This window comes from Scyliorhinus torazame, chromosome 1 (assembly GCF_047496885.1).
Source record: "Scyliorhinus torazame isolate Kashiwa2021f chromosome 1, sScyTor2.1, whole genome shotgun sequence".
NCBI lineage: Eukaryota > Metazoa > Chordata > Chondrichthyes > Carcharhiniformes > Scyliorhinidae > Scyliorhinus > Scyliorhinus torazame.
The window spans coordinates 401,080,865-401,107,242 of record NC_092707.1 but is presented as its reverse complement, the minus strand read 5'-3'; the positions used below and the strand labels follow the sequence as shown (position 1 = coordinate 401,107,242).

General features: G+C 50.4%; 1 protein-coding gene across 5 annotated transcripts in view; it reads left to right on the top strand.

Annotated features, from left to right (window-relative positions):
- Positions 1 to 26,378, top strand: part of hivep2a (HIVEP zinc finger 2a) — a 342,236-nt gene that overhangs the window by 109,695 nt on the left and 206,163 nt on the right. The gene's annotated exons all lie outside the window — the stretch shown is intronic.

The following is a 26,378-nucleotide window of genomic DNA, read 5'->3' as shown; positions in this document are numbered from 1 at the left end:
ATAATCATTTGATTTTGCAATGCTGTCCGTCTTGGGAGCACCTTTATTGAAAATCATTATTCCCTATTCCTTCACTTCCAACCTCCATTTCGACTCCAGTTGATGCACTCTATCCCCCCTCCCCTCTTCTTACTCTCTACCACACTCTGCTTCACATTCTGCTGCCTCTTCACATGGTCTCGACCCACATCCCTCCATTTTCTTTTCCCCTTGACATTAATCTTCATAATAATCTTTATTGTCACAAGTAGGCTTGCGTTAACACTGCAATGAAGTGACTGTGAAAAGCGCATTCCGGCGCCTGTTCGGGTACACTGAGGGAGAATTCAGAATGTCCAATTCACCTAACAAGCACGTCTTTCGGGACATGTGGGTGGAAACCGGAGCACCCGGAGGAAACCCGCGCACCCGGAGGAAACTCACGCAGACACGGGGAGAACGTGCAGACTCCGCACAGTCTGTGACCTAAGCTGGGAATGGAACCTGGGACCCTGGAGCTGTGAAGCAATTGTGCTAACCACTCTGCTACCATGTTGACCATTCATGCCCACGTCAATTCTCTTCCAACCCTTCATCTTTTTCTCTGACCCATTCCCTCTCATGACCATTTCCCCAGTGTACTTTCCCCACATGGCACTTTCCAGCTAACATCCATTTCCTCCTCCCCCACCCCCCATGACTCTCTCTCCCTCTAATCCCAGGGTATTGAGGCCCGAGAGACGGAACAGCAAAGATTCACTCTGAGGCTGGGGAACACAAAAGTAAAGAAAGGCTTTGTAAAATTGTTGTTTTGCTTTTCCGGAGCAAGTCAGATGAGGGGGTCGATATGAGAGGAGTTTTTATTTCTCAGAAAGAAAGAATAGAGTGGATAGAATCAAATTGTTCCCAGTTGTTGAGATTGAGGGGCCAGTGATTTGAGGTCAAAGGCAAAAGATTTATACAAGGCAAGAGAAATCTACTTGCACAGAATTGCGAGGCTGTGAGATCGCTGGCACGATTTAATGGCCTCGCCGCGACTGATTTGGTGTCAGGAGGCCACCCGCGGGATTTGCGATGTTTGACACGTTTATTGAGATTTAACTGAGTCTTGTAAGACGTCATGATCTGGATTTTGTCCTCACTAGGCGGGATTCCCCTGGAGCCCAGGACCTAATGGCCGTGTGTGGGAGACTTCGCCAGGCTGCCGTTGAGTACTGGTTCGCACAAACGCGGACCAGACGTAATGGCACCTGGGGGGGTTTTCCGGGGCCATCAGAGACCCCCCCTGGGGGGGGGGGGGGAGTCATGGACAGGGCAGGATGGCACCCGAGCAGCTTGGCACTGCCAGCCTGGCAGAATGGGGGTGAGGGGCACTGCCAGGGTGCCCCAGCGCCAGTTTGGCACTGCCAGAGATTGGGTTCGGCGGTGGGGGGGGAGGGGGGGGGGGTTAAGAGGCTGTTTCTGAGGGCCTACAGAGGGTTGGGGGAGGGGGGGTTGAAACAGTAAATGACTCAAGTGCGGCCTCGGCGGCGGGGGGAGGGGGGGGGGGCAGAAACTCTCAGAGGCCAAAAAAGGAGTGCCGTTCAATAGCGGGACGTTTCTACGCCCTGCAGCCATCGAGAGAAAACGCGCTAAACCCGCCCAAAACGGGACATTGATCTTTTCCAGTTAAATCGCGCCCACTATGTCAACGACCCAAATTAGAGAGAAGAGGTGGGTGAAGGAGAGGTCGTGAGAGAGCGGGGAATAAGGTGGGTAAAATGTGTTCAGAACTGTGAGGTCACGCAACCCAATTTGCCGCAGCGATAGAGTCCGGAACAAAAAAGGCAAATTCTTCAATTGGGCACTTCAGGGGTGATACCAGCAGGAGGCACTCTGCCACTCAAAGGGGAGCAGGAACCTGAACACCTCCCCCCGCTCCCACTCCCCCTCCCTCCCCCAGAAAATACCGTCGAGGCTGAGGGTGGGGTTTGGGTGAAAATGTCCCAAACTGGGATGGATTAATTGTATTATTTAGCCGAGGGTAGTGAGCCGTAAGGGAGCAAGGTGGCTAAATGGAGCGAAACAGACCCACCATGAACTCACTGAATAGTAGAACAGGTTGGAGGGGGGGAATGGCCTCCTCCTGTTCCTGTGACACGCACCCAAGGACCGGTTGGGACTAATGGCCGGTTGCCACACCGCAGCTTTGAAGGGATGACACCCAAAGGACTGAAAACAAAAAAACAACTTAACTGTCTGCACCTGGGTGACTCCCTTTACTGACTAAGACACTGTTTAGACAATCTCTTGTCACCTTCCAATATTCTGCACATCTGCTGACTGCAATACAACTCTGTACAGTGAGTCACAAAATAATAAGGCAGCAGTTGCTGGGGACCGCTGGAGACTGGCCATCTCGCAGTTAAAACAGGCCAGCTGAAAGGAACATCTGGATCTTGGTACCTGCTCCAATCCGCCGGCCACACCTCTTGAGGTCCTCCAGCAATGTTCCAGATGGGCAGCCCCTCCCCCACTTCTGTGCCGAGTTGTTCTGAAGATCCTTGATATTGATCAACAGGGGGACGAAATGTATCTACAGATAGATACGATCACAAACCGAGCGTATTTAGTGACATCTCACCCACAAATAGGAAGCCACCTCCGGCGAAGTGTCTTTGCAAATTCAATGCAATATTTTTTCTGTGATCTTTGAATCATCCAATGATGGCTTGTTCCCCTGTATCTGTGATTGAGAATCGTTTATGAATCGAATTATTAGTTTTGTTGCAATTTTTGTTTCCAAAGGAAGGGGTCAAACAGCCCATTAACCCTTTCAGTCCCAATGGCTCAACATGCGTTCTTTAAAACTTCTTCGATGGGGTGTGGGTGCCACTGATGAGGTCAGTGTTTGTTGCCCATCCCTAATTGCCCTACAGGTCAGTGGTCAGCTCGGCCATTTCAGAGGGCAATTTGAGAAGCAGCCACATTGATGTGGAGTCACATGTAGGCTCCGGACCAGGTAAAGGACAGCAGGTTTCTTCATCTAAAAGGGCATTGGTGAACCGGATCAATTTTCACAACAGTCGATGACAGTTGCCATGGCCACCATTGCTGAGACGAGCTTTCAATCCCAGATTTTACTGAACTCAGATTCCACCAGCTGCCGTGGCGGGATTTGAACCCATGTCCCAAGGGCATCAGCCTGGGCCTCTGGATTACTAGACCAGTGGTATTACCGGCATGTCACCATAATCACAATTCATGGCTTGGATTTTGGTTTCAGCTGTTGTCACCGCCATTTTCAGAAAGAATTGGCAAGGCCTTGCACTAATGACCTCTTTCTGGCATTCGTTCAGTTCCTGACGTCGGTTTTACTAAGTGGCTCCTCGATTTTAGATTGCTTTACTTTAGAGAGACAGAATATTAAGTTTGTCAGGGAGATTCCATCATCCTCTAACTCCACCTGCTGCCCCTTTTCGAATCTGACACGAGCCGTGGTGTACTGCTGATCATCGCGGTGAACATCCAAAATGGCCTTGCCTTGCTGGTGGCTGACACGAGGCGGCTTCACGTCATTCGTTCTTGGGATGGAGGCGGGGCTGGCAAGGCCAGCATTTGTTTCCAATCTCTCGGTTGCCCAGGATACAACTGAGCCGGACACTAGGCCGCTTTAGAGGTCAGGTCATCCATACTGTTGTGGGACTGGGTTAGCCCGGCCTGGACACCTAGGCCCAGCCTGGGGTAGCTGTTCTATACCATCCATAACGAAAGAAAGACTTGCATTTATATAGCATCATTCACAACCATCATACATCCCAAAGTGCCCTGCAGACAATGAAGTACACTCGTAGCGTAGTCACTGTTGTAAAAATGAAGAAACGGTGGCGTAGTGGTATTGTCACTGGACTAGTAAGCCGGAGACCCAGAGTGATGCTCTGGGGACCCAGGTTCAAATCCCGCCACTGCAGATGGTGAAATTTGAATTCAATAAAAATATGGAATTAAAAGTCTAATGATGACCATGAAACCATTGTCAGTTGTCGTAAAATTGCATCTGGTTCACTAATATCCTTTAGGGAAGGAAATTTGCCCTCCTTACCCTGTCTCGCCTACATGTGTCCCCAGGGACACGATTCTGCCAAAGAATTTTGAAGTTAATTTGTGGCGGGTTTTTCTGGGAGTTTCCCGCCGGCTCTGTGGCGAGTTCCCTGCTGCTATTCAATGACACGGAGTCACTTTTTTGGGCGTTTTTCACTGGTTTAGCCCACACTTAGAATGTTTTTTTAGCACTGGGGGGTGGAACTCAGAGATCGGGCCGCCATTTTGAAAGGGTGCCTCGATCTCTAAGTGAAATTTTGGTCCCCCCCCACCCATGGGCAATGTCACCTCTCACATGGACATTACCCCCAACCCCCAATTGGGACACCCCACTATGGGCTCTCTGGGGTTCCCCTCCTCTTCAGGCCCTCTCACCCCTTACAGCATCCCCTCCACCCTAAGGCCCCCACCCAACAATCCCCCCAACCTCCCAGAGGCCCCGGTGTACCTGTCCTGCACTCCCCCACTCTTTAAACCCCCCACCCCTCATTTCATGGACATATACCCCCTAGCTCCCTGGCCCTTGGTAGTGTCATCCTGGCACTCGGGCACCCTTGCACTGCCACCCCGGCACCCAGGACGTGTTCCTGCTGGCTTGGCAGTGCCATCTGGGCACCTTGGCAGTGCCTGGGTGGCAGCTCGGCAGTGCCACGGCGTCCGCGTTCCAGGGGGAGGGCCAGGGAACAATCCTGCATTTGCCCTGACCACCCTGGGGACTCCAGTGGCCCGGGAGACCCACCAAGTGCCATTTCGCCTGGTCCACGTTTGTGTTGGTCATAAGTAGGTTTAAGACCTACTTCTGCGACCGTCATTCGGTCCCGCCCATCTGGGGCGGGGATCCGACTCCGAAATCTCGCGGGACTTCGGAGAATCCCGGGAGGCGCGGAGCGTGTCGGGAGGCTCGCTGCCAGCCTCTCCCGGCATTCTCCGGCCGCGTTGAGATCAAGCGAGACCACAATGCGGTCGGAGAATCGCGGCCCAGACCCACAGCAACGTGGCTGACTCTTAACTGCCCCTCAAGGGAAATTAGGGATGGGCAATAAATGCTGGCACAGCCTGCGATGCCCACGTTCCAATGAACGAACCCACAAAGAAAAAGCAGTGCAGTCAATTTGTGCACAGCAAGCTCCCACAGTACGAACCCAATAATCATCTGACAGTGTTTTGATGATGTTAATTGAGGGATAAGTATTGACCAGGGATAACTACCCTCGTCTTCTTTGAACGCCTTGGGATCCTGTACATCCATCTGAGGGAGCAGACAAAGCATCATTTTAACCCAGAAGGCAGCAGCTCTGACAACGAAACCCCCCCATCAGGACAGCACTGGGGCGTTAGCTGAGGTTGCGTGCTCGGCTCCTGGAGTGGGACTTGAACCCACAGCCCTCTGACTGAGCGGTGACAGCGACACCCGCTGAACCCCGGCTGACAGGTGCGGGAGTTAAACTCAGGAAAACCCGCCCCCCCACCCCCACCCCCCACACCCCACCCCGCTCCCCCCCACCCCACCCCGCTCCCCCCCCACCCCCCACCCCCCTCCCCCCTCACCCCCCTCCCCCCCCACCCCCCTCCCCCCCTCCCCCCTCACCCCCCTCCCCCCACCCCCCCTCCCCCCCCTCCCCCTCCCCCTCCCCTCACCCCCTCCCCCCCAACCCCCCTCCCCCTCCCCCTCCCCCCGCCCCCCTCCACCCCCCTCCCCCCCACCCCCTCCCCCCCACCCCCCTCCCCCTCCCCCCTCCCCCTCCCCCCAACCCCCCTCCCCCTCCCCCCTCCCCCTCCCCCCTCCCCCTCCCCCTCCCCCCCACCCCCCTCCCCCCCACTCCCCTCCCCCCCACCCCCCCCACACCCCCCTCCCCCTCCCCCTCCCCTCCCCCGCCCACCCCCCCCCCCCCCCACCCCCCCCCCACTCCTATTCTCAGGAATACTGGCCCAGTGTCATAACCACGGTAACCACAGCAGGTTTGTTTTGACAGCAGTGTCACAGCTCAGCTAATCCTGCCCTTCCACAGCTTCCGAGCATGCTTGTTTTGCAGCTGCACTTTGCTGGATGCTGAGCAGGAGTGGAAACTCGGGCTGATTTGTTTGCCCGTGTTATTTTTGTTCCCCTCTTCCTTGGCCTCGTTGTTTTCAACGCGTAAAAATGTCTCCGTAAGCGTGTTGTTGTGCCATGACTGTGGATCTTGCGTCTGTGCAGCAGATCTTGTCGGCAAAATCCAGAGGTACCATAAAAGTCTCTGTGTGCCCAGGGCAGCACCCTTCATCTCTCCGCCGCCGTTACAAATGCATTTAAATGAAATACCTGCTTCCAGGTGAGCTGCGAGGATGCCTGCCTCTCAGAGCGGAAACGTGAAGCAGCTCAGGGCCACTGTTATTTTAAGAATCGATAATTAATCCCTCAGACAACAATACACGAAGAAAAATGATTGTTGACCATTCATCTCATTGCTGTTTGTCAGTGATTGCTGTGTTCTCCTTTGTCTGCTGCGTTCACTCTGTCATGACAGTCCTTCAAAACTGCTTCACTGGTTGTAAAGGGGCCTGTTCTGAAGTCATGAGAGGTGCTATATAAATGCAAATCTTCTTTTCACATTGGAAGGTGTGTCAGGTGCTCATCTGCCCAGAGTAAAATGCCCTCCCGCACCTTTAGATTCTACCTTTCCAAACTTGCTTTCTGAGAACAAACTATTTTTAAGCCATGGAATATACTCGTGTCACCATTGACTTTGAGACGATGAATTAGCTGAAATGCGGGTCTTTTGGGCGTCACGGTGGCACAGTGGTTAGCACTGCTGCCTCTCAGCTCCAGGGTACCCGGGTTCGATTCCGGCTTGGGTCACTGTCTGTGCGGAGTCTGCACATCCTCCCCGTGTCTGCGTGGGTTTCCTCCGGGTGCTCCGGTTTCCTCCCACAGTCCAAAGACGTGCAGGTTAGGTGGACTGGCCGAGCTAAATGGCCCCTTAGTGTCCAAAAGGTTAGGTGGGGTTACTGGGTTACGGGGATAGGGTGGAGGCGTGGGCTTAAATAGGGTGCTCTTTCCAAGGGCCGGTGCAGACTCGATGGGCCAAATGGCCTCACTCTGCACTGGGAATTCTATGATTCTTCGCATTGATCTCCCATGGTTTTGTACATGAACTTGAATGGAGGCAGGAGAGGGGTTGAATGAACAGGTACATGCAATTCAACCCCTTAAAACCACGCATTCTGTCCTGATTAATTTGCAAGTTGATTTAATATTATTTAAAGTCAAATAACGATTGTAAAGAAAGGCAAGATAGTTGGTGCATTGGGGCTTCTCTGCTGGGCAAGTTGAGGAACTGATGAGGTGTCACACTGTGGTGCTACAGTGCCGCCAGTGGCTGGAGGCTCTCACTACAGCATGATAATTTTATGTGGATCACTTCCTTTTAAAAAAGTATACATAATATAAAGTTGACACAAATATGACACCAGAAAGTCAGATTTGGTAGCCAGGCAATGAAATGAAATGAAATGAAAATCGCTTATTGTCACAAGTAGGCTTCAAATTAAGTTACTGTGAAAAGCCCCTAGTCGCCACATTCCGGCGCCTGTGAGGGGAGGCTGTTACGGGAATTGAACCGTGCTGCTGGCCAGCCTTGGTCTGCTTTCAAAGCCAGTGATTTATCCCTGTGCTAAAGTGAGCAAGCATGAGAATTTTTAAAAATGTAGTTGTTGCACTGATACCAATCCTGAACTCTGACGCTATGAGCTGCTCCGAATCTCAAAGTGAGTATGTTCTGCGTATCAGAAGCTGGCAACAGAATCCAGTGTGTTCAACTTTCATAAATAAAATAGATGATTTTGTTGGATTTCAACGCGGTTTTTAGAGACTGTGTCCCAGTCTTTCTGGAATCCCATTTCAAACCTGCTGTTGAAACCCTCATCCACGGCCTTGTTTCCTCCCCATTCGACCATCCCAACACTCTCCTGGCCAACCAACCACTTCAGACCCTCTGTAAAGCAGGGCACATCCAAGACCCGGTATCTTAACTTGCACTGAATCCTCCTCATCCATCACTCCTGTGCTTGCTGACTTAAATTAGTTCTCGGTCCAGCAACACCTGGATTTTACAATCACGCCCTCGTGTTCAAATCCTATCCATGGCCTTGACCCTTTCTACCTGTGTCACCTCCTCCAGCCCTACAACCCTCTGCAATCACTGCACTCCTCCAATTCTGGCTTCTTGCACAGCCTTGATTTTAATCACTGCACCAGTCACAGCCATATCTTCAGCACGGTAGCACAATGGTTAGCACTGCTGGTTCACAGCGCCAGGGTCCCAGGTTCAATTCACACTTGGGCCACTGTCTGTGTGGAGTCTGCACGTTCTCCCTGTGTCTGCGTGAGTTTGCTCCAGTTTCCTCACACAAGTCCCAAAGAACGTGCTGGTAGGTGAATTGGACATTCTGAATTCTCCCTCCGTGTACTCAAACAGGCGACGGAATGTGGCAACTAGGGGCTTTTCACGGTAACTTCATTGCAGTGTTAATGTAAGCCTACTTGTGACGATAGTAAAGATTATTATCATTTAGTTGCTTTAATCTTTAGACGCCCCAGTGCAAAGCTGTCAGGCGCTGCATAAAACCTCCCACTCTGACCAAATGCTCCGTCGCCTATCTCGTTGAGTGGCGCAGTGACAATTCACATGTGATAATTGTTGCGTTGTAGCGCCTTGGTGAGCTTAAAGGCAGTATATGAATGCAAGTTTCTGAACTCTGAGATTTGCAAATCCCGTGTAACATGAGCTCTAACTGACCTTTCGAGAAAGAGGATGTGTCACGTATTGTGTCTTTTTATTGATCTAACTCACCCCCTCCCAGCTCTCTTCCCTCCCCCACCCACAGCTCCCTGCTCCCTCTTGGGGTTGGCTCATTCCTAGCTGTCACCTGTCTTAAGGTCGCTGCAGTGAGTCACGCTCCAATTTTCAGATGTTTACAAAATAATTTGAGATAATCTAATCTACAAAGGATGCCGGTAGTGTGGAGAGGGAGGTCATGCTTGTCAACAAGAAGCGGTGATCTTAGGTGTCAAGAAATTTGCAATGCAGAAATTCAAAAAGAAATTGCGATTAGGGATGTTTTTGGGTGACTTAGTTGAAGGCTTCAAGATTAAGAAAGGGATTGGTCCATTCATTTTTTAACTACTGTTTGGACAATGATGTGGAATAAATTTCCAAGGAAAGGCAGTTGGAACAGTGAGCTTCTCATACAGGCAACTGTGGCGTCCTTTGTCTTGCTTATTTCTGGATGGTTGACATTGTGTTTCACAAAGGACACAAAATAGCTTTAACTTAAACAAAGCTATGATTTTATTCACACTACTAAACTGAGATTCGACACGTAGTCCTTAAGAATGCACAATTGATCAATAACATCTAACTACACTCATCTACTGCTAATCTCACTACTGGCATATCCTATAATCTAACCTTAGTTGCACGATCTGCCCTTTTGACCTTCACTAGCTATCTCCTGCATACACTCCTCCCCTAAGGTCTAGCAGCATTGCCTTATAACTGTAACTCCCTCTAGTGGCTACTCTCAGCACTACATTAACCTTTGCAATGCTGATAGCGGTGATAATACCACAGCAACAAGTAATCAAATGGTTATCAGGAAAGCAAGTGAGATGCATCTTCCTTCCCCCCCCCCCCCCCCGCCCGCTGACCTCTGTGGAGGGTATCAGCGAAAAGCACCTTGAGGTTGCCGCTTGCCTCCTGTCTGCCATATCTTGGTGTCTTGGTGGGTAACACTCGCCTCTTGAGTCACAAGGTTTCAGTGCGCAGCTCCCACTCCACACTGACATTCCCTGTGCCTAACTGAAGGTGTGCTGCCCTGTCAGAAGTGCCGTCTTTTAGATGGGACATTAAGCTGAGGCACCTCAGCTCGAGGGCGGATATAACAGATCGCAGGACACTGTTTCACAGTAGAGCAGGGAGATTACCCGCAGTGTGCTGGGGAATATTTGACCGTAAAGCATGAATGCTAAAAGCAAATGTCTGCTCGTTATTATACAACCGATTGTTGGACCTTGCTGTGCCTAGATTGGCTGCTATGTTTCTTGTATTACAATTGCTACACTTCAAAAGTACTTCCCTGGCTGTAAAGCATGTTGGGGCACTCTAAGGGTGTGACAGGCCCTGTATAAACGTAAGATTTTCTTTCTTAGCTCCGCCTTTTCATTCATTCGAGGGTTGTGGGTGTTGCTGGCTAGGTCAGCATTTGGTGCCCATCTCAAATTGCCCATGAAAAGGTGATGGGGAGCTGACTTGGTGTAGGTATGCCCACTGTTCTATTCGGAAGCGAGTTCCAGGATTCTGACCCAGTGACAGTGAAAGAACGGTGATATATTTCCAGCTCAGGATGGTGGCTTGGAAGGGAACTTCCAGGTGGTGTGGTTCCCAGGTACCAGATGTGCTTGTCCTTCTCGACGGTCGTGGGTTTGGAAGGTGCTGTCTGAGGAACCTTGGTGAGTTACTGCAGTGCATCTTGTAGACGGTACACACGGCTGCCACTGTGCACCGGTGGTGGAGGGTTGGAATGTTTGTGGAAGGGGGAGCAATCAAGCCGGCTGCTTTGTCCTGGATGGTGTCGAGCTTCTTGAGTGTTGTTGGAGCTGCACTCATCCAGGCAAGTGGGGAGTATTCCATCACACTCCTGACTTGTACCCTTATAGATGGTGGCAGGCTTTGGGAGTCAGGAGACATAGACAAATTGGTGAGCAAGCTCATATATAAATAGACCAGTTAAGACTAGTCCAGCTTGCTAGCATGTGTCATTCTAATGCCCCTTTCCTGTCCTCTGGTTTCAGTTCTTTTTTTTTCTCCCCGTATCCTTATTTACCTAATATATTCTTGCCTCAGTGAGTGTGAGAAGGTGTGTGGTATTGTCACTGGTCTAATCATCAAGAGTCGAAGGTTCGAATCCCACCATGGTAGACATTGAAATTTGAATCCAATTAAAATCTAAATTTAAAAGTCTTCTGATGACCAATAAGCTATTGTTGATTGTTGTAAAAACCCATCTGGTTCACTAATGCCCCTTCAGGGTCGGACATCTTCCGTCCTTACCTGGTCTGGCCTACATGTGACTCCAGATCCACAGCAATGTGGTTGACTCTGAAGTGGCTCACATCCCTAAATAGTGAGTTTGATAACCCAGCTCGGAAATTCAAACGCAATTTTAAAATGTCTGGAAATAAAGGGCGGGATTCTGTGATCCTGAGGCTAAGTGTTGACGCCGTCGGAAACGACGTCGCGTTTCTCAACGACGTCAACATGGCCTCAGGATCAGCAATTCTGGCCCCTACAGGGGGCCAGCACGGCACTGGAATGGTTCACACCGCTCCAGCTGCTGATCCCGGCATCAACTGGCCGCCTCGGGATCCGCGCATGCGCAGTGGCACCGGCGCCAACGCGTGCATGCGCAGTGGCTCGCTGTCTGTCCTGCAACTAAGACCCTTCAATTTTGCACATGTGCAGAACACACCCATGCACATCAGTGCACCCTCCTTCTGAGGGCCCACTCTGACAGGTTCACCAGCAACGCCCCCACCTCCCCTCCCACTCGTACGGCCCCCATGGTAACACGTCCTTTAATTTTCTCCCCGAGACTTGCTCACTCTGGTCTCAGTAAAAAGTGATTATAAAGCTGCCCAATTGTTGTTTTAAAGAAAAAAGATTTGCACATGTTCTTTGAGTCCGAAAACCTGCCTCCTTTACCCAGTCTGGGCCTGCATGTGACTCCAGTCCCACACCAAGACGATGGACTCTAAACGGCCCTCTGCCGTGATTGGGCAAACAACTCCGTTATAACAAGGCCCTCCAAAGAATGAAGAGAATTACCTCCTTCCGGACACCAGGCGGCCTGGAGCAGTTGAAGGATGAGGCCTGTGCTCAGGATGGGTCATGAATGGTGGCTTAACCAGTGACATTCTGAGAAAGAAGCATGCAAAACTGCACTGCCCCGCCCATTTCCACGATTGAGGTTGTTTAGCTCAGCACAGTTGAGGGTTTTCTAAGTATTTTAATTGGTAAAGTAGCGTCCTTTGCAAAGCACATTATGCAAAAGCTTATTCCTAGAAAAGCACTAAAACAGTCACAAGTCTGGAACTGCACCCTGACCGAGTGAGACTTCTGTGTTAGTGCAGGGTTTCCTGATACTTGCTGAGGCACCTGCATATTACACCTCAATGTGGTCCATGTGGAGGGAGGTGCGAGGGCTGACGCGGCAGGCTGATGGACAGGTGGAGAGACCCTCGGGACGTCGCCAGGTCACTGTTCAAACCCGTTGCGTGCTGAGTTCACCCTCCGCAGCACAGTGCTTCGGGGATAGTTCAAGCAAATCCCAGCGCCGGATGCTGGAGCCGAAATAAAATATAAGCCACCGTTTACTTCTGAGGCTATCCAGCAATGCTGGCTGCAAAGTGTGAGCTTGTGAACCGTTGTTGAGATGCAATTCACCGTCCCCCTTCCCCCCCCCACACCCCCTCACCCCCGGCAGATAAACTATTTTTTGCAACGTTGTTTTGTGTTCCCACATTGGCGAGGACATCCGGTTTGCCTGTCAGCTTGCACGTGCCTCAAGTACGGTAGCACAGTGGTTAGCACTGTTGCTTCACCGTGCCAGGGACCCGGGTTTGATTCCCGCTTAGGTCACTGTCTGTGCGGTGTCTGCACGTTCTCCCCGTGTCTGCGTGAGTTTCCTCCGGGTGCTCCGGTTTCCTCCCACAAGTCCCGAAAGACGCGTTTGTTCGGTGAATTGGACATTCTGAATTCTCCCTCCGTGTACCCGAACAGGCGCCGGAATGTGGCGACGAGGGGATTTTCACAGCAACTTCATTGCAGAGTTAATGTAAGCCTACTTGTGACAGTAATAAAGATTATTATTACGTTGATTCTGAGTGTTAGAGTACAGGAAATATCTTGGAAATTGTTTTATTTTATCTTTCTAAACTTGGATAGTAAATTTAGTTTGTTCAAAAGCTATGGAATCTCGTGGCTTCATTCCAAAAGCAGGTGCCTTTAATCTCAATCTCTAGCTGCTTTGAACAAAATGTTACTGCTCCCTAACCGGATCTCCCCCTACGTCCAAGGGTCTGGTCAACAAGCGTAATGTGAAGGAATGGAGGAACAGACTCAGAAGGGGCTGAATGATCTCCTATTCCTCCACTACAAAGAACAAAGAACAAAGAAATGTACAGCACAGGAACAGGCCCTTCGGCCCTCCAAGCCCGTGCCGACCATACTGCCCGACTAAACTACAATCTTCTACACTTCCTGGGTCCGTATCCTTCTATTCCCATCCTATTCATATATTTGTCAAGATGCCCCTTAAATGTCCCTATCGTCCCTGCTTCCACTACCTCCTCCGGTAGTGAGTTCCAGGCACCCACTACCCTCTGCGTAAAAAACTTGCCTCGTACATCTACTCTAAACCTTGCCCCTCTCACCTTAAACCTATGCCCCCTAGTAATTGACCCCTCTACCCTGGGGAAAAGCCTCTGACTATCCACTCTGTCTATGCCCCTCATAATTTTGTATACCTCTATCAGGTCGCCCCTCAACCTCCTTCGTTCCAGTGAGAACAAACCGAGTTTATTCAATCGCTCCTCATAGCTTATGCCCTCCATACCAGGCAACATTCTGGTAAATCTCTTCTGCACCCTCTCTAAAGCCTCCACATCCTTCTGGTAGTGTGGCGACCAGAATTGAACACTATACTCCAAGTGTGGCCTAACTAAGGTTCTATACAGCTGCAACATGACTTGCCAATTCTTATACTCAATGCCCCGGCCAATGAAGGCAAGCATGCCGTATGCCTTCTTGACTACCTTCTCCACCTGTGTTGCCCCTTTCAATGACCTGTGGACCTGTACTCCTAGATCTCTTTGACTTTCAATACTCTTGAGGGTTCTACCATTCACTGTATATTCCCTACCTGCATTAGCCCTTCCAAAATGCATTACCTCACATTTGTCCGGATTAAACTCCATCTGCCATCTCTCCGCCCAAGTCTCCAGACAATCTAAATCCTGCTGTATCCTCAGACAGTCCTCATCGCTATCCGCAATTCCACCAACCTTTGTGTCGTCTGCAAACTTACTAATCAGACCAGTTACATTTTCCTCCAAATCATTTATATATACTACAAAGAGCAAAGGTCCCAGCACTGATCCCTGTGGAACACCACTGGTCACAGCCCTCCAATTAGAAAAGCATCCCTCCATTGCTACCCTCTGCCTTCTATGGCCTAGCCAGTTCTGTATCCACCTTGCCAGTTCACCCCTGATCCCGTGTGACTTCACCTTTTGTACTAGTCTACCATGAGGGACCTTGTCAAAGGCCTTACTGAAGTCCATATAGACAACATCTACTGCCCTACCTGCACCAATCATCTTAGTGACCTCCTCGAAAAACTCTATCAAGTTAGTGAGACACGACCTCCCCTTCACAAAACCGTGCTGCCTCTCACGAATACGTCCATTTGCTTCCAAATGGGAGTAGATCCTGTCTCGAAGAATTCTCTCCAGTAATTTCCCTACCACTGAAGTAAGGCTCACCGGCCTGTAGTTCCCGGGATTATCCTTGCTACCCTTCTTAAACAGAGGAACAACATTGGCTATTCTCCAGTCCTCCGGGACATCCCCTGAAGACAGCGAGGATCCAAAGATTTCTGTCAAGGCCCCAGCAATTTCCTCTCCAGCCTCCTTCAGTATTCTGGGGTAGATCCCATCAGGCCCTGGGGACTTATCTACCTTAATATTTTTTAAGACACCCAACACCTCGTCTTTTTGGATGACAATGTGACCCAGGCTATCTACACCCCCTTCTCCAGACTCAACATCTACCAATTCCTTCTCTTTGGTGAATACTGATGCAAAGTATTCATTTAGTGCCTCGCCCATTTCCTCTGGCTCCACACATAGATTCCCTTGCCTATCCTTCAGTGGACCAACCCTTTCCCTGGCTACCCTCTTGCTTTTTATGTACGTGTAAAAAGCCTTGGGATTTTCCTTAACCACTATTATGACAAAGTTTGGTTGGGGCATGTTCTGTTGAACAAGATCCGATGCAATGCTACGATTGCTTCCTAACTCCATTTGTCGTCATTATAAAATCGTACACACAGCGGTAGACCATTCACCCCGTCATATCTCGTGCTGGCTCTTTGCTAAAGCCATTCAATTAGTCCCAATCACACCGTCCTACCCTGTTAGCCCTGTCATTATTCCCCCACCCCTTGGGGCAGCATGGTGGCGCAGTGTGTTAGCACTGCAGCCTCACGGCGCCGAGGTCCCAGGTTCGATCCCGGCTCTGGGTCACTGTCTGTGTGGAGTTTGCACATTCTCCCCGTGTTTGTGTGGGTTTCGCCCCCACAACCCAAAGATGTGCAGAGTAGGTGAATTGGCCACGCTAAATTGCCCCTTAATTGGGAAAAAGGAATTGGGTACTCCAAATTTATTTAAAAAAAATTATCCCCCACCTCCCCATTTAAGTATTGCCTTTCTGAAAGTTGCGGTTGACCCTGCTTCCAATGTCTTTCCAGGCAGCGCATTCAAGATCACAACAACTCGCTGCTTTTAAGAAAAAGCCGGTCACCCTTGACAGGGTATCCACTGAGAGGTTGCTTCCCCTGGCTGGGGAACCCCGAACACAGGGTCACAGCCTCAGAGTCAGGGGTCGATCATCCACAACTCAGTTTCTTTGCTCAGAGAGGGTGTGGAATCTTTGGAATTCTCTGCCTCTGTGAGTTGTGGAGACTCAGTCATTGAGAGCGCTCAAGACTGAGAATGATCACGGAGGCCAGGATAGACCGAGTTTTGGCTGTTCGGGAATCCGGAGATATGGAGAGTGGGTGGGAAAGTGGAGTTGAGCAGTGGATGAGTCACGATCACATTGAATCGCAGAGCAGGCTCGAGGGGCGCATGGCCTTTTCCTGTTCCTGTTTTTATGTTCTTATGTTTCTTACCCCGTCCATCAACCCTGGATTTCAGGGTGGGATTCTCTCAGCCCGGGGCCGGGCCGGAGAATCGGCGCGACCGGCGGGAATCGCGCCACGCCGCCCCGACGCCGGGACGCCGCAGAGCGGAGAATTGGCGCCGGCGTGGCGCCGGTCGGGGGCCCCGTGCCGATTCTCAACCCGGGATGGGCCGAGCGGCCACAGCAAGAAACCCGAGTCCCGCCGCGCCGTTCCAACGTGCTCTCAGCCAGCGGCACCTCAGCGGGATGGGTCCGGGGACGGCCTGTGCTGACAATCTGTGCGATATCGTTTGTAACCCCTCACCTTGGGGATCTCTTTTTTTCCTCCAATTAAGGGGCAATTTAGTGTGGCCAATCCACCTACCCTGCACAGCTTTGGGTTGTGGGGGGTGAGACCCACGCAAACACGGGGAGAATGTGCAAACTCCACACGGACAGTGACCCGGGGCCGGGATCGAACTCGGGTCCTAACCACTGTGCTGCCATGCCACCCGGGGTCTCTTTTTTTAATCTTTCATTCCCCTCCCACCCTGCCTCCTCACGTCCCAGCGCACTGAAGAAACGAGGGTTGTTTGCATGGATTTAATTTAACCTAAATATTTTGAGCACAATTGATGATGCGCAACAGAGAGAACAAGGATACCCCCTTTAAAGGGAATGGCACGGTAGCACAGTGGTTAGCACTGTTGCTTCACAGCATCAGGGTCCCAGGTTCAATTCCCGGCTTGGGCCACTGTCTATGCGGAGTCAGCACGCTCTCCCCGTGTCTGCGTGGGTTTCCTCCGGGTGCTCCGGTTTCCTCCCACAAGTCCCGAAAGACGTGCTTGTTAGGTAAATTGGACATTCTGAATTCTCCCTCTGTGTACCTGAACAGGCGCCAGAATGTGGCGACTAGGGGCTTTTCACAGTAACTTCATTGCACTGTTAATGTAAGCCTACTTGTGACACTAATAAAGATTATCATTAAAGTTTCTCCGTCACAATGAAGTGAAGCCTACAGAGAAGAAACAGACATGTTCAGGCAACACTGGCTCTGCGCCTGAGTAATGTTTGAAAATAGCGACATCACTTAGTGCTCCGGGATCCACTTCACACCCCCTCCCAAGTGAAACCTCTGAAATGGACATAAATTAAATGTAACAAAACAGACTTTTCAATCGAAGGTTAAACCTGTTTTATCTTTCGAGATATTTTGAATTTATATATCTTTCAGACGGATAGGTGGGTCGCTTTATTTAAGCAGGCTGAACAAGTTGTTTGATTGGGTTATTTGTTAAAACATGTGCCCGTGAAGCATCTGACTAAGCAACTAGGAAGGTCAATGGTATGTTGGCTTTTGTTGCGACAGGATTTGAGTGCAGGGGTAAAGGTGCCTTGTGTAGAGCCTGGGTGAGACCGCTCCTGGAGTATTGTGTACAGATTTGGCGTCCTTATCTAAGGAATGATATGCTGGCCATAGGGGGAGTGCAACAAAGGTCCAACCAGATTGATTCCTGGGATGGTGGGATCGTCTGATGAGGAGCGATTGCGAATGGACAACAAGCAATCCTAGTTTGCTGCCCTCTGCTCATCTGTATCTTTATCTCATTTCAATGCACAGCGTGATTCTTCCATGGGAAAAAAGAATGAGCTTGAATTTCTGTAGCGTCCTTCCAATCCCAAGTCTGGCATTTCACAACCATGTTAAATCAAGGCCCCTTCTTTCTTCTGGATCACAGAATCACAGAAACACACAGTGCAGACGAAGCCCTTCGGCCCCAATATAAATGTTACCACTGGAGGTAATATATATCTGAGGGCACTCTTTTGAAGAAGGTGCAGGTGTCTTCCCCCCAGTAGGCTGACCGATATTTATCCCTCAACTGATGTAACCTCATCAGATTGGCTGGTCGTTATCGCAGCGCTGTTTACGGGATCTTACTGTGCACAAATTGGCTACCATGTTTCCTACATTGGAAAAGTGACTATGCTTCTTAAGTACTTCGTTGGGTGTAGAGCGCTTTGGGACATCCCGCGGTTGTAAAGAGCGCCGTATAAAGGAAGCTTTCCCTTGCTTCCTTGGGAGTGTGGACTCTGTTGTGGACAACCATACGAAGCCACTCTGTGCAAAGCAGCATCCCACAGACATAGGCAGATAACCTGTTGTTGTTATGTTGGTAGAGGGCCGGGCGGCCCGGTGGTGCAGTGCTGCCTCACGGCGCCGAGGACCTGGGTTCGATCCCGGCCCCGGGTCACTGTCCGTGTGGAGTTTGCACATTCTCCCCGTGTCTGCGTGGGTCTCGCCCCCACAACCCAAAGATGTGAAGGGCGGGTGGATTGGCCACGCTAAATTGCCCCTTAATTGGAAAAAGTAAAAAAATATATCTTAAAAAGTGCGAATGCCTCTGCTCTTTGAATAGTGCCGCAGAGATTTTCGCCATACACCTGACCAGAAAAATGGGGTTTCCAGTTTACCATCTCATCTGGGGTGTCAGGAGAACGTTGGCGATGTGAGAAAGCTTTTGCTATTCCCATTTTTGCTATTCCCATTTAAGGCCATAAGAACATAAAAGATCGGAGCTGGACCTGGTCACATGACTCCTCAGGCCTGTGCTGCTACTCAGCAAGACCATAGTTCATCTTCTGCCACAACCCACCTCTGTATGACTTAGTCCCCCTGGTGTCCCAGGCTCCCTCCATCTCAGGCTTGAACATCCTCAACAGCTGATATCCTCAGCTCTCTGTGTGAGAGAATTCCGTAGACTCACAACCCTCTGAGCGAAGACACTTCTCCTCACCTCAGTCCTAAATGATCAATCCCGAGTGTACGTCCCTTGGTTCTCGGCTGTCCGGCCAGGAAGAACAGCCACACCTCATCCACCAAGTGGAACTGTCCTACGTTTTCAATATGACCACCTCTGTTTCAAAGAACAGCGAATGGAAACCGAAAGTGCTGGAAATGCTCAGCAGGCTTGGCAGCGTCTATGGAGAGAGAAACAGAGTTAACGTTTCATGTCCCTGTCCTTTCATCGTGCTTCAAAGAATACTTCCAAAGATAATGGCCCCTTTCACCCCAATCCCTCCATGTTGGCCAACTCGCTCACCCCGGGAACCTACTTGGTCAACCTTGGTTACGCGTGGGTGAGAGCATATTTGCATAGTTGGTACTGAGGTGAAGCAACAGATGGTGAAGGCAGGATTTCTCACTAGTTGTGTGAACCAACTTGCTTTGACGAATTCAAGCTCTGTTTCCACTGGTGCCAGGGGAGGGTCTGTGAGCACCATTTCTTGAAGCCTTGGGGCAACCCGATGGCTTCAAGGATGGACCATGGAATCACTTGGGTTCCATTGCTGCTTGACATAGGATTGAAGCAAAGCAAGGGAGCTCAAGAGTAATGTGGAGACTAAGACTAGTCTGAGAGACATTTTTCTCTGTAATTTCTTTGCAGGGATGTGCTAAATAAGTCTGGTGATGACTACTGGTTTCATTAGTCACATTAGAGGTTTGAATGCACTGAATCTCATTTACAGTTCACAGTTTTATATCCTGTTTCATATGCAGTTGATTAATACACTATTCACACACATGGTGATATATTGAAACACTACATACCGTGCCATGGACTAATGGGATTCAATTCCCTCACTTCATGTGTTCTTTATTCGATTTCTGTGTAATCTAGTGCAGGACTGAGGGAGTGCCGCACTGTCAGAGGGTCAGTACTGAGGGAGTGCTGCACTGTCAGAGGGTCAGTACTGAGGGAGTGCTGCACTGTCAGAGGGTCAGTACTGAGGGAGTGCTGCACTGTCAGAGGGTCAGTACTGAGGGAGTGCCGCACTGTCAGAGGGTCAGTACTGAGGGAGTGCTGCACTGTCAGAGGGTCAGTACTGAGGGAGTGCCGCACTGTCAGAGGGCCAGTACTGAGGGAGTGCCGCACTGTCAGAGGGTCAGTACTGAGGGAGTGCCGCACTGTCAGAGGGTCAGTACTGAGGGAGTGCCGCACTGTCAGAGGGTCAGTGCTGAGGGAGTGCTGCACTGTCAGAGGTCAGTACTGAGGGAGTGCTGCACTGTCAGAGGGTCAGTACTGAGGGAGTGCTGCACTGTCAGAGGGTCAGTACTGAGGGAGTGCCGCACTGTCAGAGGGTCAGTACTGAGAGAACGCTGCACTGTCAGAGGGTCAGTACTGAGGGAGTGCTGCACTGTCAGAGGGTCAGTACTGAGGGAGTGCTGCACTGTCGGAGGGTCAGTACTGAGGGAGTGCCGCACTGTCAGAGGGTCAGTACTGAGGGAACGCTGCACTGTCAGAGGGTCAGTACTGAGGGAGTGCTGCACTGTCAGAGGGTCAGTACTGAGGGAGTGCCGCACTGTCAGAGGGTCAGTACTGAGGGAGTGCTGCACTGTCAGAGGGTCAGTACTGAGGGAGTGCTGCACTGTCAGAGGGTCAGTACTGAGGGAGTGCCGCACTGTCAGAGGGTCAGTACTGAGGGAACGCTGCACTGTCAGAGGGTCAGTACTGAGGGAGTGCCGCACTGTCAGTGGGTCAGTGCTGAGGGAGTGCTGCACTGTCAGAGGTCAGTACTGAGGGAGTGCCGCACTGTCCGAGGGTCAGTACTGAGGGAGTGCTGCACTGTCAGAGGGTCAGTACTGAGGGAGTGCTGCACTGTCAGAGGGTCAGTACTGAGGGAGTGCCGCACTGTCAGAGGGTCAGTACTGAGGGAACGCTGCACTGTCAGAGGGTCAGTACTGAGGGAGTGCTGAACTGTCAGAGGGCCAGCACTGAGGGAGTGCTGCACTGTCAGAGGGTCAGTACTGAGAGAGTGATGCACTGTCAGAGGGTCAGTACTGAGGGAGTGCCGCACTGTCAGAGGGTCAATACTGAGCTGCACTGTCAGAGGGTCAGTACTGAGGGAGTGCTGAACTGTCAGAGGGCCAGCACTGAGGGAGTTCTGAACTGTCAGAGGGTCAGTACTGAGTGAGTGCTGCACTGTCAAGGGGTCAGAGGGTCAGTACTGAGGGAGTGCTGCACTGTCAGAGGGTCAGTACTGAGGGAACGCTGCACTGTCAGAGGGTCAGTACTGAGGGAGTGCTGAACTGTCAGAGGGCCAGCACTGAGCGAGTGCTGCACTGTCAGAGGGTCAGTACTGAGAGAGTGCTGCACTGTCAGAGGGTCAGAGGGGCAGTACTGAGGGAGTGCTGCACTGTCAGAGAGTCAGTACTGAGAGAGTGCTGTAGTGTTGGAGGTGCTGTCTTTTGGATGAGATGCTTACCTAAACTCTATTTGCCTTCTCAAGGGCTAATATTTCAAAGAAAAACAGGGGCGCTCTCCCCTTCCGGAACTTGTCCAATATTTCTGTCTCAATCAACGTCACAAAAAACAGCTTATCTCATCATTATCGCATTGCGATGTGTGGGATCTTGCAATGTGAATATTGGCTGCTGCATTTCCTAAATTACAACAGGGAATACACTTCAAAAGCAGTTTTGTGTAAAAGACTTCATTGTTCTTCATGTGAGGTTGTGTGATCGCAAAATGCTCTCTATAAATGCAAGTCTTTTCTTTTATTATCCCATGAATTATCTGCCTAGATGTTTAGATTCATTCTGTTTTCATGTTAGGCAAAGACTATCTGTGATGTCCCATGCTAGTCACAGAGTCATGCAGTATAAAAGGAGACCATTCAGCCCATTGTCACTGTGTCGGCTCTTTGAAAGATTAATTAAGTTTGTTCACTTCACCTGATCTTACTCCGAAGATCTGCAATTTGTTTCGTTTGCAAGGATTTTGTCAATCTCCTTTTGAACATCACTGTTGCATTTGATTCCACCGCCCTTTCAGGTCAATCCATTCCAGACCACAACAACCCGTCGCACCAGGTAATTCTCCTCATCTCTGGGGCGGCACGGTGGCGCAGTGGTTAGCACTGCTGCCCCACGCCACCGAGGACCCGGGTTTGATACCGGCCCCGGGTCACTGTCCGTGTGGCGTTTGCACATTCTCCCCATGGACCTCACCCCCCGCACCCCCCCCCCCCCCCCAACCCAACAATGTGCAGGTTAGGTGGACTGGCCATGCTAAATTGCTCCCTTAATTGGAAAAGAAAAGAATTGGATACTCTAAATTTAAAACTGGAGAAAAAAATAATTCTCTTTCGCCTTTTCTCAATGACCTTAAATCTGTGCCGCTGGTTACCAACCCACCTCCCAGTGGAATTCTTTTCTTCTCATTGCTCTAGCAAAACCCTTCGTGTGAGTAAGGTTTCTCATCATTTGTACTTGTTACATGGCACGTTTAATCTTGTGTTTTATGTCACTGAATCACAAAGGGAAAATGCTGATGGGAGACCAGTTCTCCACATCCTTTAATAAAAGAGTCAAGGGTGAGTCATTCCATGATACTCAAGGTGAAGAGCTTTCATGTTGTTGATAAATCCTGGGGACAAGGACAATGTTAATCAGTGTTCCTGCTTCTGAGCATCATCTGTGTGTGTATGTGCAAGCTCTCATATGTGTGTGTGTATGTGTGCATGCAAGCCCTCATATGTGTGTGTACATGTATATGTATGTGCACGCCCTCATGTGTGGGCAAGTGTGTGTGTGCAGGCCCTCAGGTGTGTGTGCATGTGTGCATGTATATATATGTGTGAAAGCCCTCATATGTGTGTACACATGTGTGTGCATGTGTGCAGGCCCTCATATGTGTGTGTTTGTGTGCGCACATATGTAAGAAGGCCCTCAGATGTGTGTGCTTCAGTGTGTGTGTGTAAGCCCTCATACATATGAGTGTGTGCATGTGTCTGTGTATGCCTGCATATGTGCATGTGTGTACAAGCCATCGTGTGTGTGTGCATGCACTGTGTTTGTGCATGCCTGTATACATGGTGTGTGTATGTGTGCAAGTATGCATACACGCATGTATGTATCTGTGTGTGTGCAAGCCCGCAAATGTTTATGTGGGCAAACCTTATATGCATGTGTTACATGCACATGCATGTGCGTGCACAGCCATGTGAGGGCATAGATGCCGTGCTTGCGTATATGTATGCATACGTGTGTGCCAATGTATTCACGTGACCGTATTTGCATTACGTATGAGTGTTGTCTGTGCCTGTGTGTGTACCTGTGTGTGCATGCATATACATTTGTCTGTGCACATGTGAGTACATAGAAACATAAATAGGAGCAGGAGGAGGCCATTCGGCCCTTCGAGCTGGCTCCTCCATTCATCACGATCATGGCTGATCATCCAACTCAATAGCCTAATCCCGCTTTCCCCCCATATCCTTTGATCCCCCTCACACTAAATGCTATATCTAACTGCTTCTTGAAGCCATACAATGTCTTGGCTTCAACTACTTCCTGTGGCAACGAATTCCACAGGCCAACCACTCTCTTGGTGAAGAAATCACTGACTTAAATGGTCTACCCCGTAACCTCAGACTGTGACCCCTGATTCTGGACACACCCACCATTGGGACCATCCGTCTTGCATATGGGGAATTGGTTGTGATGTCCATTCCATTACTGAATAACCCATAACCCCTTGGCTTGGGATTGGGGATGGCTGTGCTGTGGGAAGATGTGGCTGAGGAAAGGACAGGGGCGAGCTGATTTGTTCTTGCAGCGAGCTGGCATGGGATGTGATGGGCCAAGTGGCCTCCTCTGCAGTGTAAACATTTTACGATTCAGTCAGACGCCTTTTAAGAAGCTGAGCAGATTTTGTTGGCACGAGATGCGAATCTGTGGATTTTGCCAGATAATTTTGAATAAGTGTAGAAAGATTCTTCGGTGTTTGAGCTCGAATCGAATTCTGAGACAACTGTTGTTTTAATTCATGCGCTTGATGATAATTTGTTAATTAGAACACGTGCGAAGTTCTACACGTTCCACAGATGATTAAATGCTGCAGGGAAAAACGGAATGGAATTTCTTCCCCGCATCCATCTCGGATTTTGTTCCTCTCTCCTCCTCAGCACCCGTCGATGCAGTGTGACAGGCGCCATCTGCTCCTTCATACCTCTCCACAGCGGCCACTCTGCGTGTGTGAGCACTGGGACTGCATCACTACCGTGGACACTGCCCTCTGTTCCCTGGTCAGCATTTGCCTGTCCACATGCTTTCCTGCGGGAATCGCGGATTAGCAGTCGGAATTAGGAACGCAGGCAGCTGTGTGGAATCACTCACGTCACCTTGGCCGAGATTGGCTGAACTTGGGATTGGGAATCCGACCCGACTGGCTGAGCTTCACTCTGGACAAAGCTGTTTTCTCCAGTGAACTAGGGAATGGGAGAGAAAAAACATGGACCGCATTAGACTTTCTTGTGGCATCAAGCTTCCGGGGCCCTAAACTCTGGATTTCCCGAAGCTTCCCGTCTCGCTACCTTACTCTCTTCCTATTAGACACCCCTTAAAAACGTCTCTGACCATGCTCTTTGCTGCCTGCCCCAATATCCCTTTCTCTGTCTCGGTGTCACACACGATTCTCCTGTGAAGCACCTTGGAATGTTTTGTTACTTTATTTTTTTGAATAAATTTAAAGTACCCAATATTTTTTTTTCCCAATTAAGGGGCAATTTAGCGTGGCCAATCCACCTACCCTGCACATCTTTCTGGGTTGTGGGGGTGAGACCCACACAAACACGGGGAGAATGTGCAAATTCCACACGGACAGTGACCCGGGACCGGGATCGAACCCGGGCCCTCAGCGCCGTGAGGCAGCAGTGCTACATCGGCGACATGGTAGCACGGTGGTTAGCACTGTTGCTTCACAGCACTAGGGTCCCAGATTCGATTCCCAGCTTGGGTCACTGCCTGTGCGGAGTCAGCACGCTCTCCCCGTGTCTGCGTGGGTTTCCTCCGGGTGCTCCGGTTTCCTCCCACAAGTCCCGAAAGACGTGCTGTTAGGTGAATTGGACATTATGAATTCTCCCTCTGTGTACCCGAACAGGTGCCGGAGTGTGGCGACTGGGGGATTTTCACAGTAACTTCATTGCAGTTAATGTAAGCCTACTTGTGACAATAAAGATTATTATTATAACCACTGTTCCACCATGCCATCCTATGATTTGTCACTTTAAAGGCACCATATAGGTTGATGCTGTCGTAAAATGGATCTGTGATCGAGGCACATTCATGGAATCCCTACAGTGCAGCAGGAGGCCATTCGGCCTTTGAGTCTGCACTGTCCCTCTGAAAGAGCACCCTACCTAGGTCCAATCCCCACCCTATTTCCGTAGCCCCATTTAACCTTTGGACACTTAGGGGCAATGTCGCCTGGCCAATCCACCTAACCCGTACATCTTTGGACAGTGTGAAAGCCTTGTCTCTGCTTTGGGAATGTTGACTTACTGCAGGTTGTGGGTGTTGCGATTATTACATTCTGAGCAGCATTCCTCCTCCCCGTCACCCCGCCGGCCCCTTCAAACCCAGGGTATCTCAGAGGCGGAATCTTCCCGACTTCTGTTCCCCGCGGCGGCTCGCCCTCTTTCGAGGCTCTGCGCTCCTTGACGTTTGGACAGGGCTGCGCTTAGAAAGAAAGAATCCGATTTCACGCAGCATCTTTCATCACCTCAGGACATCCCAAAGCGCTTTACAACCAAGGAAGCAGAATAAGGTGGAGAAAGGTTTTGAGCTGTAATTGTACTGGTGGTTAATTTGTAAATCAGTCATGCTGCAGTGCCAGGAACCTGAGTTATATTTAAATTAATGGGAACAGGGATTTAATCTTCATACGTCACCTCTCTGGTATCCACCTCTGCGGTGAGCAGACAGAAAAACAGGTTTGAGATCCCCAATTTGCAGTCCCTCTGACTGGGTGAGGTGGATCCCACAGCACGCTCAGTCACTGCACACATTTCCTGATCACTCAGCATCCCTGTGGTCAGCAGTTACCTGCTCACTTGGTCATGTTGCGTGGGGTGGCTGTGGAGGCAAAGGAAAAGAACGGGTGGAGTGAGAAAGGAAGTCTCCGGGCTACAAGGAATTGACGGGAGAGGGGGATGGGGAAAGAGAGAGATAGAGAGGGGAGATGGAGAGTGAGGGAGAAAGATAATGGGGAGATGAAGAGAGATAGATTGTAGAGTGGGAGAAAGGAAAGGCGACAGTGACGAAGAGTGCAGGAAGAGGGGAGACAGAGGGAAAGGGGAGGGAGGGAACGAGACATGGAGTGAGGGAGAGAGAGAAGCAGAGAGACAGACTGAGGCAAAGGGGAGAGGGAAAGAGAGACCGGGAGAGAGTCAGAAAGAGGGGGCAAAGAGAGGGTGACAGAAAGTGAAAGAGAGGAGAGGGTGAGAGAGACGGGCAGAGAAAGGGAAAGGGGGAGAGAAAGAGAGGGGTGAGAAAGG